This window comes from Crassostrea angulata, chromosome 1, assembly GCF_025612915.1.
Source record: "Crassostrea angulata isolate pt1a10 chromosome 1, ASM2561291v2, whole genome shotgun sequence".
Classification (NCBI taxonomy): domain Eukaryota; kingdom Metazoa; phylum Mollusca; class Bivalvia; order Ostreida; family Ostreidae; genus Magallana; species Magallana angulata.
The window spans coordinates 23,771,028-23,787,241 of NC_069111.1; the positions used below are offsets into that span (position 1 = coordinate 23,771,028).

Genomic DNA, 16,214 nt, shown 5'->3' on the forward strand with positions numbered 1-16,214 from the left:
GTTTAAATTTCTTAAAAAACAAGCTTAACAATCATATTTAATAAAAATCTACTCCCTTTCCAACCATGATAAAATAAATAATGTCTGCCTTAATTTTATTAAAATAAAATTCAAACACACCCGGGTAGCTGGAGACAGATAAGAAATCCAAGAAAAATGTTCAAATTTTATATGTTTTTCTATGAAATGCATAAATACAAAACAAAGATAAAAATATGGTTGCTTCTTGTTCATTTCAAAAGTAGTTATTATAGCAGATGTTATTTTAATTTATGTAAAATGTACATTTTCATATCCTACATGGAATTTAAATTGAGACAATTGGAAGGAATGGGTGATTTTTCAACTATACGTATATGTAAATATGTGTAAAATTTCACCTTTGGACAGGAAGGAGCTAAAAACTTGGATTTTTTTTTTTTACATTTTGTATTCAATGATAACTGCATTTGTCTTCATGTAAACTTAATTTGAAAGAAAAATATGCCTTAAAAAAAGGATAAGAGGCTTACTAGTATTAAATGCATATTTTTATACCAGGACATTATAGACAAAAACATACAAAATAAATGTATTAAGGGAGTATGGGACTCACACCAAAGTAATTAAAAAATTATAAAACTTGGTTCAATGGATAGCACTGTATTTCCTCTAACAGAATATAAAAAAAAATTAATAGGTCAATATGTTTGTTTCCATGGTAACGGTACCCAAACATACCCTTGTTGGAAATGCTCAAGCTCATTAAAATACACCGCTTGCAACAGAAATGAAGCAATGCTACAGTGTTTGCAATTATTTGATTTCATTTTTCTTATATGCTATGTATAACACATTAACAGAAGAATGATTTTTTACAAAAATATTTGGTCAACGCCTCCTCAGTATTTTACAAGCTGCAACCGAATTTCCTCTACATAGTTCTAATTTGTTGCTTTTTGCGTTGACCTTTAATGAAAAATGGTCAAAAAATATATTTTAATATAATTAAAAGTCTTATTTTTGAACTGAAATAAAATGTTCAAACGTTATGCTTTCACCGGAAAAGGAAAAACTCACATGTCAATGACTTAGATAAGATTTTGCAGTCTGAATTTCCTCTGGTCTATTTTTTCAATTTCGCGCCATTTTCAATTAAACACTATTCTAATGTAGATAAATTAATCAATACCAACTTTTTGTTCAATAAACACTTGTCAATTAATAATATCTTTATTACAATGCTAGTACTTTATAAAATTCAGCAAAAATGTACAAAAATATTCATTTAAATCCCAAATTTCCTCTGTTTAACTTGAAATTCCTCTGTAAAAGTACAAATTTCTAAACTATTTGCACCTTATAACAAGAAACTAGGTGGGAACAAAATAATTGTAATAGGTATAAACAAATAAATATTTAATTTATGATTTCCTACATGTATCTCATAACTATTTTTGCAACTCTGAAACATATAAAAGGATCAAAATCAGCATTACATCATGTACAATATGCAAAGTATAAAGGGCGAATTTAATTTTAAGCCATTCGGTAGAACAACATCCATTACTGTTACAACCATATAATTATTATGGTATGAATTTTTTTATACTAATCAAGTTTATACTGGACATTTAACTCCTCACATGTATATGTAATAAATCAACAGACTTATACATATAATGCACCCAAATCAAAAGCCCTCTCAACATTATTGCATGTGTTACCAATCTAGCATAAATAATGAAGCTGACAATTATCGCTCCAAAATGAACAACCCTCTCAACATTTGTATTACATATCTAACATAAATATTGAAGCGGACAAGAGCACAAGTCCTTGGCTTATCCTTGGGCAAGGATGTAGTATAAACATCTTTTGAGATACTGTATGACATTGAAAGTTAAAGTTTTGTGTTATTTTTCACAAATATAGATCGTACCTTTAGATTTCTTTAACATGATTAGCATCCAATGTTTTATCAATATTTGTGTCAATGTTTGTCCAAAGTTTGGAAATCATTGTGCTATCTTCATCACCAACTATTGTCTTTATACGAACAGACCCATCATGCACATCCTTAGCCATCTCTTCTATCATGTCACTCTCCATGGCCTTCGTAGTTCTGTTCCAGTTGATACTGCAACCGTGGAGAAGGTGTTGACAAAGTATATGTGCGACAGGATTTCGATCTTGTTGAAAAGTTTATATTTTTCCAGAAAATGTCCTGATCATAGATGAATGACCTGAAAGATGGGAAATAGCATCAACTAAAATACTTATACGTAGAGAAATATCTAAACAAAAACTATTGTGACATTCAAACACAAGGATTTCTTAGGATGTACAATTTATGGTTCATTAAGATTAGGGCTGGGACAATTCAGGGTTTATTCAATTTGTTCGATTTCTATTCAAAATGCTACTGTATCAATTCATTTTATTTTTTTCGATTTGATTAAATATAGATCAGCCTTAATATTTCTCATTATAAATGAAATACTAATCTTTATCTTGTACATTCCTTTACTTAAGGATAACAAACAAAAAATTCATATAAAAATTACCTAATTTAAAATTTACTTATAAAATAAAACAAACATTTTTAATAAATGACAGATTTTCAATTGGCACACTCATGCTTAGAGTATTAAACATAGTAAAATCAATGAAAACAAGCATTCTGAGAGTATTGCATAAGCAATACACATCCCCTACCGGTTTGTGGAAATTGTGAAAACAATGCACTGTTATGCAGAATATCAAACCCGAACAATAAAAAATTGGAATATAAAAAATCAATTTCTCAAAAAAATGTCAACCAGACGCTACAAAAGTGTAAACTTGATCTGTAGTTTGACATTTTGAATCTGTTCAGCAAATTTCATATCATTCCTCAAACGCATAAAGAAAACAAGAGGCCCAGCGGCCACATCGCTCACCTGAGCAACAATTGCCTTAATTCTGATCAAATTAGCATTACAGTATCAAAATATCTTGACAACTGAGTACAGTAGATCTTGCTAAAAAAAAAATTGAAAATCTGCCAATTTTTATCCACCTCTTATTTTTTAGTAAAGCCCCTTTTGTTGTACCTGTAAGAAGATTTTTCTATATTCCTATAACCCCCCCCCCTCCCCATTTCGTGGCCCCACTATTCTCTAGGGAATCATGGTTTCATCAAACTTAAATCTACCTTTAATCTCATAACCTGTGCTTTCACACTAAGTACTGAGTTTTGGACCGAAAACTTTCCCAGAATATTTTTAAGCATTGTAAAACTTGATCCCCCAATTTTGGCCTCACCCTACCCCCGGGGACCATGATTTGAACAAACTTGAATCAACACTTCCTGAGGATGCTTCCATTTTAATTTGAGCTTTTCTGGCCTAATAGTTTTAAAAAGAGATTTTTTAAAAGATTTTCTCTATATATTCCTATGTAAAACTTGATCCCCCAATTGTGGCCCAACCCTACCCCCAGGGACCATGATTTGAACAAACATGAATCTACACTTCCTGAGGATGCTTCCATTTTAATTTGAGCTTTTCTGGCCAAACAGTTTTTGAGAAGAAGATTTTTAAAGATTTTCTCTATATATTCCTATGTAAAACTTGATCCCCCAATTTTGGCCCCACCCTACCCCCGGGGACCATGATTTGAACAAACTTGAATCTACACTACCTGATGATGCCTCCACACAAGTTTAAGCTTTTCTGGCCAAATAGTTTTTGAAAAGAAGAGTTTTAAAGATTTTCTCTATATATTCCTATGTAAAACTTGATCCCCAAATTGTGGCCCCACCCTACCCCCGGGGACCATGATTTGAACAAATTTGAATCAACACTTCCTGAGGATGCTTCCATTTTAATTTGAGCTTTTCTGGCCTAATAGTTTTTAAAAGAATTTTTTTAAAAGATTTTCTCTATATATTCCTATGTAAAACTTGATCCCCCAATTGTGGCCTCACCCTACCCCCGGGGACCATGATTTGAACAAACTTGAATCTACACTTCCTGAGGATGCTTCCATTCTAACTTGAGCTTTTCTGGCCAAATAGTTTTTGAGAAGAAGATTTTTAAAGATTTTCTCTATATATATTCCTATGTAAAACTTGATCCCCCAATTGTGGCCCAACCCTACCCCCGGGGACCATGATTTGAACAAACTACACTACCTGATGATACCTCCACTAAAGTTGAGCTTTTCTGGCCAAATAGTTTTTGAGAAGAAAATTTTTAAAGATTTTTATCTATATATTCCTATGTAAAACTTGATCCCCCAATTGTGGCCCCACCCTACCCCCGGGGGCCATGATTTGAACAAACTACACTAACTGATGATGCCTCCACTCAAAGTTGAGCTTTTCTGGCCAAATAGTTTTTGAGAAGAAAATTTTTAAAGATTTTCTCTATATATTCCTATGTAAAACTTGATCCCCCAATTGTGGCCCCACCCTACCCCGGGGACCATGATTTGAACAAACTTGAATCTACATTACATTAGGATGCTTCCACTCAAATTTGAGCTTTTCTGGCCTAATAGTTTTTGAGAAGAAATTTTTAAAGATTTTCTCTATATATTCCTATGTAAAACTTGATCCCCCAATTGTGGCTTCACCCTACCCCCGGGGACCATGATTTGAACAAACTTGAATCAACACTTCCTGAGAATTCTTCCATTTTAATTTGAGCTTTCCTGGCCTAATAGTTTTCAAAAGAAATTTTTTTAAAGATTTTCTCTATATATTCCTATGTAAAACTTGATCCCCCAATTGTGGCCCCACCCTACCCCCGGGGACCATGATTTGAACAAACTTGAATCTACACTTCATGAAGATGCTCCCATTTTAATTTGAATCTTTTTGGCCTGATAGTTTTTTAGAAGAAAATTTTTAAAGATTTTCTCTATATATTCCTATGTAAAACTTGATCCCCCAATTGTGGCCCCACCCTACCCCCGGGGACCATGATTTGAACAAACTTGAATCTACACTACTGGATGATGCCTCCACACAAGTTTAAGCTTTACCGGCCTAATAGTTTTTGAGAAGAAGATTTTTGAAAAATACCAACAAATTTTCAATAATTCTCAATTATCTCCCCTTTAAAAAGGGCGTGGCCCTTCAGTTGAACAAACTTGAATCCCCTTCACCTAGTGGTGCTTTGTGCCAAATTTGGTTGAAATCTGCCCAGTGGTTCTCTAGAAGAAGATGAAAATGTGAAAAGTTTATGACGACGACGACAACGACGACAGACAACGGACAAATTGTGATCAGAAAAGCTCACTTGAGCCAAAGGCTCAGGTGAGCTAAAAAGTGTGGAAAACTGAAGTGGGACAGACAGAGGGATGGACAGACGGACAAACAGACGGACTGATTGACGCAGAGGAAAGCTATAGTCCCCTCCGTTGAAAACCGGTAGGGGACTAATACATGGCACAGTGATAATCTCTGGGACTATAGATTTCATTCAACAATATATGGAATATTACAGTTAACTTTTACCCTGCTGTCAAATCTTTGAATTTTGTGAGGTCTAATTATTGGGAATTGTTATCATTCATTAAAGGTTCATTGGGATGCAATTTCATGGATTATTTTGCGCAGTTAATGAAGATTTTTTGGGGTTTTTTTTTGAGGGTTTTTTTGTGTGGGTTTTAATTTGTTCATATGAAAGAGTATACCCCTGAAATCCATTAAAATTAAATCAATCACAGAGATACCAATCGAAAGTACATGTAGTTTATGTAATTTATCAAATACCTGACAAACTGTTATGACTTCCCACTCTCTCTCTCTTCTGCCAACCAGCATATTTTTATATATAGCTCTTCTTCCTTAGGAGATCAACACAGTCTAAAAATGGCCACGACCATCGAGGTCTCTTAAATGCATATCTGCTTACATCCCTAATTCCACCAAACTCCTCCACTATCTCCAACCACAATCAGACATTTTGACAACTTCTTCATGGTCAACATCTGTAATATTAAGTTACATAATCAGGAATTTTTGCACCATGAGAGAATATTAGAACCATTTCAACAAGACCTTGGACTTTCGGTTGGTCATAGCTATCTTTTTCTGTCGTCAAAGCAACTTAAAAATGACGCGGTATCAAGTGAAATATGCACCGATTGCGTAGTTAAGCTCAAAAGCCAGACAAATCTTGTCGATTTCAAACAGCCATGGCTGAGTGGCCTACAATGAAATAGACAAGCCTACGTCACATTGCTGTTTGACAGAACTACCCAAAGTCCAAGGTTTTGTTAAAATGGTTCTAATTGGAACATCAACATTTGGTTGCCAAATTGATCAGTAAAAAAAATATATGCATATGTACTTGATATTATAAAGGCATAAACAGAGGGTAACTCAGATTTAACAAACATATCAATATTTACTGGAAGAGGGACAGTTATTATTAGACACTGACTTCTAAAATCTTCACTTTTAAATTAGTTGTTCTCCAATCAGATACATAAATATGTACATGCAAATCTTTCCACATGAAGAAGGGCATGGGGCTGTAAAAAGTAAATTTTGAGGGAGCATTATTGTGAAAAGACTGAAAGTCACACAAAAGCTCCAGACACTGTTTTAACTTTAAAAAGTCACCATCTGAGGTTGATTTTTAAATAAAAAGATGTACTTGACACCTATTTCACACCTATTTGAAATTTATTTTGCTGTCAAAATGTGTATACCATAACAAATATCATTAACTAAAGTGTTCAATCTGTCTTCCTATTTTAAAATACATCTCCTGACGTCATTGGTTTCTGATAGTTTAACACCTAACGCCACACATATTGGCTGTCAGTTACCGGGTAATAACAATTTTTATCTAAACTGAATCATTTTTAACCTCACTCAGACATAGCATCTGAAATTACTGATACAAAATCAAAGTTGGTTGTCATCATATGCAGTTTCTACTTGTAGCTAAAATATAAACTTGATGCCACATAATTCGACTAATGGCTATGCACAGAGACGACAGGAGATTTCGTATGTGTGGTTTAACATCATTTTGGAATGAACTCATGCATTGAAAATCAACTACTCGAAACATCTGATTTTCTGAAGCATGTGAGGACATGATACAAATTCTGATATATTTTAGAATACACTATAATAATAATGAAAGAAATTAAGAATTCTACTGGCTTCTGATTTATATGTGTATTGAACCATACTGTCAAAAACTTGTATACATGATTATAATTATTTTTTTATTATGAAATTACACCTCAGGTGCTTGGGGCTTTACTCACGAATGTGTACGATGCCTAATTATTATAGATATAGGGATCTTACATATTCATGAGCAGAGACCAATGCATGCAAGCACCAGTGCATTACACCGGCATAGCATAAGAAAAATTCGATGATGCCCATACCAATTTTATTTTCACTCTAATCTCAGCAAGATTCGCCAAAACTGAAAAACTGTAGAGACGTCTGTAAAAAAATTTCAGTCTCGACGAACTTAACCTCGCTAAGATTACCAAATACTTTCACTCTATCAATGAATGCAGGTCAAACCTGGACAGATCGCTTTAGCTGGCGTCGAGTCATCTTCCTCCATCTGTGATGAGAATTATTCAGCTGTAATATCAAAATGTGTGATTGGTCTACCCAAGAGAGCGTCCACGTTTGCTCTATGTGACTAGAGCATCCTTTTTCTGAGCTTTAGCAAACTTTATGTCTTCTCAGCGTTCAAAATCGGGTAACTAGATTTACCGAAATACCCGTGATTTACCGAAATGCCCAGTGAAAACACCGAAATACCCTTCAAAAACACCAAAATGCCTCATTTGAGCACAAATATTTAACATCATAGTTTGAATCTAAGTGTTTAAATGTATTTCCCAAATTTTCAGTTTGATAATGTAAGTATTTTGACATAAATAGCGATTTTTAACATGTGTAGACATTGGGATAAGAACGATAACTCTTGCATGAATTGCTTTTCACTCGAATAGAGGTGTGAAATTTTCTTCCCAGAATAAAATAACTAAGAATTAAAAATAACAGTTTATCAGCTTTTATTTTGTAATATCATATAATAATTTGACATGATAATACTATAAATATTCCTTTTTCTATCAGAATTGCTCCTTTCTCTTGCATACATATGTAACATGTCAACGCCAAGCGAAATCTTTGATTTGCATTTTAGTCAATAACCACGAAAATCGGCTGATTTATTCAAAAAATTAACTTTATATACAATAACTATTTATATACAACACTAAACATACACTATTTTTGGCGTAATAATGGGCATTTTGGTGTTTTTGAAGGGTATTTCGGTGTTTTCACTGGGTATCAAATCCACGTTTCCTCCGCATTGCCGAAAACCGAACCGATATTTATGTCGTAAATTAATATTTTTTGTTAAATCAACTTTTAATATCATTTATGTTCACGTTTTATTTTAAAAAGAAACTATGAAATCCTTTCCACAATAAATTTTATTGTTAAATACCTTAGAATTGAACCAACAGATTTAACGACTGCGAATTGGTTTACGTCATTCGGAGTTGCGCGGTAGATTCAAAATCTACCATACCATCGACCAAAAAGTCCCATACTTCCTTAAATATTTAATCTATCAGGGATAATTAAAGACAAGAATTTGTCATTAAAAACACAACAAAATAACATTTACACCTATAAGCTGTGATAAACAAAAACTGAGTCATCTATATGTAACATTCTGTGTATACTTAATGTTTATTTATTCGGTATTTCATATTTGGATGAAAATCTCTATTATATTATAAAAGTACAAATATAAAGTAATCAACATACTCTTTTACATGAGAGAGAGAGAGAGAGAGAGAGAGAGAGAGAGAGAGAGAGAATGCAAAGGTTTACATTCGCATTGTTTTACGTATACTTTAATAATTATAATTTCCAGTTGATGGTACTTTAAACAATTTCATAATAAAAACATGTTAGACTTGTTAAGAGAGAGAGAGAGAGAGAGAGAGAGAGAGAGAGAGAGAGAGAGAATTCAATTTTTTTTGGCTATTGTGTATTATAATTATAAATTAGGATGTAGACATTAGATTAAATGTCACAATAATTGTTCTCCTTCTCTTGGTGCATGGTGTTTGAGGCTTAGAGGTTGGTGGTTGTCAAATACTCATGCATCTTTCTCAGTCTCCCCATGGCCAAGTCCTCTTCAATTAACAATGCAGGCAGTTAATTCCTGTATCATGCAAATCTGTTAATCAAAAAGGATAAAATGTATACAAAAAGACAACAATTGTGAAATAAAGACAAATATAGTCATAGTTTGGGACTAAACTTCATATTCACCTTAAATTTTTAACAGTTCTGATTACAAAATATATTTAAAATGGACACTACAGAAAACATCGTCATGTACTGATTTATGTATACATGTATGTACCCTGTTGTATTCATATAAATCTGATATGAGTTACATGCATATACATGTAAAGATGATGCTTTTGGTTTAGCAAAGCAGTTCACATCCAGGTGACATTAAACTCTTAATAATTCAGTAATTGAGACTAATCAGGTTTGTCGATTGAGAGCACAGTAAATGTAATAATACTTCCCTAATTGAATTTTTCAGTTAATGTTAAAATATTTAGTCTTAAAGCATATAAATGCTCTGTTATAAATTGTTTGTGAAATACCATGATAATTTAAAAATTGTCACTTCAACTGAAAATACCCAACCTTCAGTGAAAAAAAAAGAAATAGAATCACACCTTATGCAAACAAAAGAACCTGTCAATTTCACTTCTGATCTTGGTATGCATGTTTGAATAAATTTCTCCTTGGCTGCAGTTTGTGGGCCTCATGAAATATGGCTTGGGGAGAATTAGGTATCAAGCACAGCAAGTGTCACCCAGCAGAACATTCCATGTTCTCCTTCTTCCAAATCTTTAAATAAATAATTTTTTAAATGTATTGAAAATACAAAACAACAGATTTTTTTTAAATCATAAAGATATATACTTAAAACATGTCAGAAATGCATTTATTAATAATGTAAAATACGTGTACATTTGAAATAGATACACTTCAAAAAACATGTGCATCATGATTGGGATCTGCCCAGTGGAAAGAAATAAAAAAGGTCAAATTTAAATATCACTTATTTAATTAAATCAATATAAATATATGGAGTTTTAAAAATTAAATGCTTCAAAAATTTAAAATGCAGTTATTCTTTTAAAAAGTGATTTAAAAAAGGAAGATATAATATAAAATACATGTACATAAAAATCATACCAATATTGCTCCAATCAGATATAATTTTAGTATCTTAACATTGCTTGACTGTGCATAACATTTATTTAGACTATAGACGTTTCAAAAATAATTTTGATCCACCACTTGCATTTTGTCAAAAGGGAGATAAATCTTAATATGCAGTAACAACATTGAAAAAAATTATGCTAACATGTTCACTCAATATCTATTTATCAAGGAGCTGATAATTCCTTTCTCATTAATGTTTTAAAAATTCAAGGAAAAATTGTACAATGTTTTTGTACTTATAGTACAAAAACAGTATAATTTTGGAATTTTTTGTTAAATGTCTTATGTGACAACAACAATAAAATCAAAGTGAAGGTCAAATAAAGAAAAAAGTACCTTTTACTGCTGTCAACAATGCAGCCTCCTCCAATGAAGGGATCCTTCAACATAGGGGGTATGAACCATGTGCAAAATCCTTCTTCCATATTTATATCACACAGATACTGCAACTTTTCATGTCAAGCCAGTTGCTTTTCGGTATCTTAATCATATGTGAGATTTTCAAAAACTTTAAAATTTCTGACAAATGCTTATTATACCAATTTTTGAGTTGAAGTGGCAAAATAATTACAATGGCGGCCATATTTAATCACTGTGTTAAATCTTAACCAAGGTACTGGGGGTGGATTAAAGTTAACACAGAGTTAACACATGGTTAAACTCTAACACACTTTTGGAAAACGTTTAACCGTGTGCTTAACTTTAACACCGAGTTTAACACAGAGTTAACACGGTGTTAGAGTTAACCACCTTTCGAAAAACCGGGCCCAGGTTTACAGAATATTATTGATATTGCACCTACATTAACAAACCTGAATGAACGGAACAACTTAATAGACAAAAATTTTCGACTAGATATGCTAAAATTTTCTACGTTCAAAAATGACCCCCGGTCAATTATTCCACGGGGGTCATTAATTCTACTTTACACCGGCTTATGCATATCCATTTATAACATACGTGAAGGCGCGTAAACATGCACATCTTAATGAGAATCAAATTGAGTAAAAGCTGTCAGATATTAAATGATTTGTATAAACAAATTACATATTTTCTTGTCCAAAGCTTTTCTTAAAATTCTGTCCCTCTAAAATTTGTGTGAATATTCTACATTTCTGAAAATCTTGTTAAAAAAAACCCAGGCTGATGAGAGTTTCTTTCTAATTTCTGAGGAGAGTCTGGTAGCCTTTTTTTTAAAATACCAATTAGCATAATGCATGATCGAAATAAAAAAAATACGAAAGCCGAGAAGGATCATTCGAGATTCGAGATTCGAAATACGAGATTCGAAATACGAGATTCGAGATTCGAAATTCGAGATTCAAAATCTAAATTAACCAATCAAATCAAGGATCTGAAAATATGTATCCTAGCGACATCAAAATGTTCTAAATAAAATCATACGTACATGCTCTTATATACAAATAAATGCTATGTTTACTTCTCCCTATCTAACTAAATAATGATTTGTATTTACTTTTACACAGAATATCTAAGTAGACTAGTAATAATGCAGTGTGCTTCGCGGATCTAAGTAATTTTGTTTGCCCTGGTGCATTTCCACCTGATGCGTTTGAACCCTAAGGTATTTCACCACCAGTAATAGTTTAAAACCCGGGTTTATTCACCCCTTTTGTGTAAAAATGCGGTTATGGTAGAGAACTTCATAAGTGTAGCTAATTTTTTCTGTAGGGGGTCCTAGGCCAATTTTAAAAAATTTTACTATGTAAATTTAATAAGCTCCAATTTTCCCGAGGAGGGGTCCAGATCCCCTGACCCCCTCCTTTCTAGATCCCCGCATGAAGATTAGTACATGTATCTAAATAATCTAAATATAAATAATCTGTCCTGTTTCACTAATAAATATAAGCATTACTTATCGTTTTTATGTATGCATATAGTGATACACTAGTACTATTATTATAAACAAATCATTGAGATATTATCACATCATACGGAATTATTAATAAATACAATTTTTTTTCCTTTTCCTCAGTAAACAACTTATTATGAGTCTTACTTTTGGAATTGTTTCAATATAGAAGGATACCTACTCTCTACAATTAAAGGTAGGGATGATAGGGTGCCAATTTGTTCACATTGCCGATTTGCAGAGAACAGTAAAACCCTTTATTTGATTGTGCATGAATATTTCAAAATTAATTGTTGTACATATATTTTGTTATAATTCATTCATTGATATATCAACAAGAAAGAATAAAAGCATATGTTTCACAGCCAAGTTAAGTTTCTCTGTAGTTTCCTTACCCCCCCCCCCCCCGCACCAAAATTGACAATAATTACATATAAGTCATACAAATGTTTACTTTTTTTGTAAGTAACTCTCTAAAGATGTAAATAAGCACTGCAAACAAAGATGTGGGTATTTAATATGCTACTACATTACACTTAGCCAGATAAAATGTAATCAGGATGAAGCTACAAGGGGTGAGTGGTGCAAATTTACCAATTTGTCGCCATACACACAGAACACCAAATAAAGAAACTGTGAGTGGTGTGTGGAATGCATAAAAGATGGCGGCAAATTATCTCAAATAATCAGTGCAAAAACCCACAAATAGGCTGTTATTTGTTACATATCCTGCAAAAACATTGATAAAAAATGTTATCGTCCCATAACATGCAGTACATAGCCGATTAAGTTAATGTGTACATATGGTCAACGTACATGTAATTCTAATATACAAGAAGGCGGACGTATCAGGCGGGGATCCAGAAAATTAAATTTCAAAAATAATCGGTTGAATTACATTAAATGCTTTGAAAATTGTTTTAAACTATCGCACGGGTCAAAATGCGTGATAGAAGCTATGTACAGTGTAATTGGAAACTTTCATTTTATATCAATATGTAGTATTACCTATTATAACAAATGAGAGTATAGCACAACTGCCACAAGCAATACATGTCCTTTACCGGCACCTCCCCATAAAAAAATGAAACAATTGTCGTTTTATTTGCTAAAATGTGTGTGGTTCAAGATTTTTCTAAAGGACATACCCGATTAGAATTGAAAAAAAGAGTCGTACGTTTAACACTAATTTTGTCAAAACTTTTAGATTCATTTGGTTATATTTTGGTCCATTTGGGTAAATATATGCACCAGCGCAGCTCTAATTTATATATAATCAGGCCATAAATTCAAAATATTTTCAAAAATTAATAGCTTTAAATCCAGTGGATGAAAGAAAAGGAAAGCAAGTCGAACTCGATGAGTGCTAATACCTGTGTTGAATGAATGGTACAGTAGGATATGCGCAAAAAAGTCCCGTCTACTCTTTCCTACCCTATAATCATTGGAATATTAAATCCGATTATAAGAGTCAAATTAAAAATCAAGTACGGATATGTACTTGTTTATCAAAAGTAAAACTACTCATAATTTATCTACAGTGCATCGTTATGGAGCTACACAGAAAGTTTTATATTAATTTACCGAGCCAAATAAAAAAACCTGGAAAACGAAGAGAAAACAAAGTGGGGACAGAATAACTGACAAATAAATAAGGACTATATAGCCGCCCCCCCTCTTGAAATGTGTATACTGAAAACAGATTATTGGCGTATAACATCCGCACACAATTTAAAGAAAATTTCATGTTTTTTTTATCATTTTCGCTAGCTAATGTAAGACATCACAAATACCCCAAGCCCCCTCACGGAAAAGGAAATGCTAGGTGATGAGAGAGAGAGAGAGAGAGAGAGAGAGAGAGAGAGAGAGAGAGAGAGAGAGAGAGAGAGAGAGTCGATGTAAATCACAGGTGCGCTAACACCGTTAAAATTAAAGCTTGCTAGTTGGTCTGCCCTACCCTAGCTACCTCCTCTCTTTTCTCGTTTTAGAGGCTTAATTATTGTCTATATATGCTTGTAACAAATCAAATCAATTTCAACAATTTCAAATTCTAAATCAAACTGAATTTGACACTACAAAACTCTCTGTCTGTCTGTCTGTCTGTCTGTCTGTCTGCCTCTCTCTCTCTCTCTCTCTCTCTCTCTCTCTCTCTCTCTCTCATATCGACAATGGCATTGCCATACCCTACAATACACTATTCTTATCTGGATTTTTGTCTTTGAGGTTGTAAATCATTATATCTTCTATGGTTTAAAACTTTATCATAACCTATATTTTGACATGTCGATTATTTTTTTGAGTTTCGTTTCATAGCTAAAACATTTAGATTAAACAGATTTTTCTTCGCGAGCCGATTTTTACACAGTTGGGGCGAATATACTTCGGGTTAAAATTGTTCGGGGGGAAATACATACAGGGCAAACAAAACCACTTAGATTCGCAAAGCCAACAGTGTTATTTCTAATTTAATTGTTTATACTGTGTGGGGTTAATTCATCAATGTTAATTTAACCATTTTATAACCACTATATAAGAGCCATTAAGACATTTATTTGTAGGAAAGAGCATATACGAATGATCTTTATTTAGAACAGTTTGATGTTGCTAGGATACAGGTTTCAGATCCATGATTTGATTGGTTAATTTAGATATTGAATCTCGAATCTCGTATTTCGAATCTCGTATTTCGAATCTCGAATCTCGAATGATCCTTCTCGGCTTTCGTAAAAAAAGGCAATATTTCATGACAAACATGTAATTCTGTCTGGTGTTCCTTACATAACTTGTCATACTTTGGGGTATCATTATTTTTTAGCCTACTCACGACAATATCGTTAAGAACGATTTCATAATCATATCATAATCATCACAATTCCCTTCATTGACTTCACTGTTTTTTATTTACTTTAGTTTTACATTAATTATTCAAACTAATCAGAAGACTCGTGCGTTTTTTAAATTTTTGTCCAAACCAATTATAAATGTTCAAATAAAAGCAATATTCAGGATTTTACAGTGTTCTGTAGGATAACCTTACTTTAGTTTTTTAAATTGACAGAGACATTATGTTCCTTGATACATGCATTTAAAGTGGATTTTGATTCTTTACTAAAGTTTTTCAAAGTTTTCTTGTGTCCTGGGTTTGTCGCTAAGCTAGATGGAATTTTCTTCTCGACGTTTTGCATTGTGCGTTGTAAGTATAATTAGGAGTCTAATAAAATTTCATCTCCTATAGTTATCTATTTACTAATATTAAATTTATATGGTTCGTCTGTAAAGAATAATTGTTTCTATGAGCTGTAAAACTTAAATTATCTGTATTGTTTTGCTTTTTATCTGGATCCCATATGTTTTGAAAACAAAGCCTTAAAATTTGAATTGAAAAGTCCAGTTTTAGACCTAAAATGAATGTGTTAGGAAATTTGAATTGAAAAGTCTAGTTTTAGACCTAAAATGAATGTGTTAGGAAATGTTTTTTATATTCTGAAAATGATATAGACAAATCAGCTCGAAAAAGATTTTTTACAGTAATATTGTGTAAACAAAACCATGACATGAGTCTTGTTTACATAAAAATGAAATTTTCATTTGTTCTTTGATTTAAATATATCTATGGAGAAAAGTATATACATGTTCCTCACTTATTGTAATGTGCAACGTCAAAAATCATGGGGAAAACTGATGCGTTTGCTTTTCAGAACATCTATAGGAAATGACACAATTTTTGGAGAAGTAGATGCAGTTCGTTCTTTGCAAAGAACGTGTACATTGGTAACATTTTATGCCAAAAATTGCATGAGGAAGGTTTATAGATTAGATTAAATTGGGGGTGAGTCAGAGTTTTACCGTCACCTTGCCATTCCAGCTTCAGGTGCGTTCCGCTGTTAATACGAGAAAAACATTAACATTGAATGACGATGTGAGCTTTTACATGTACAAACATAACATTTCCTATTATTTCTTTTGAATAAACTAAGTCGATGTGCATTATCTATTTAAAGAGCCAACGACTATAAATAAATTATTAGATAATCTTCATGCAGAAAAGAA

The 16,214-nt window shown here is 32.6% G+C and overlaps 1 long non-coding RNA gene and 1 pseudogene across 1 annotated transcript; both read right to left on the minus strand.

The window, feature by feature from the left end:
- Nucleotides 1–344: 344 nt before the first annotated feature.
- LOC128164182 (uncharacterized) lies at nt 345–8,324 on the minus strand (annotated as a pseudogene).
- A 604-nt stretch (nt 8,325–8,928) lies between these two features.
- Nucleotides 8,929–10,755, minus strand: LOC128171085 (uncharacterized). The gene is made up of 3 exons (XR_008242007.1): nt 10,628–10,755; nt 9,736–9,910; nt 8,929–9,218 (listed from the first exon to the last, which is right to left on the minus strand). It is a non-coding gene; the product is annotated as an uncharacterized LOC128171085 (long non-coding RNA).
- Between the last annotated feature and the right edge of the window lie 5,459 nt (nt 10,756–16,214).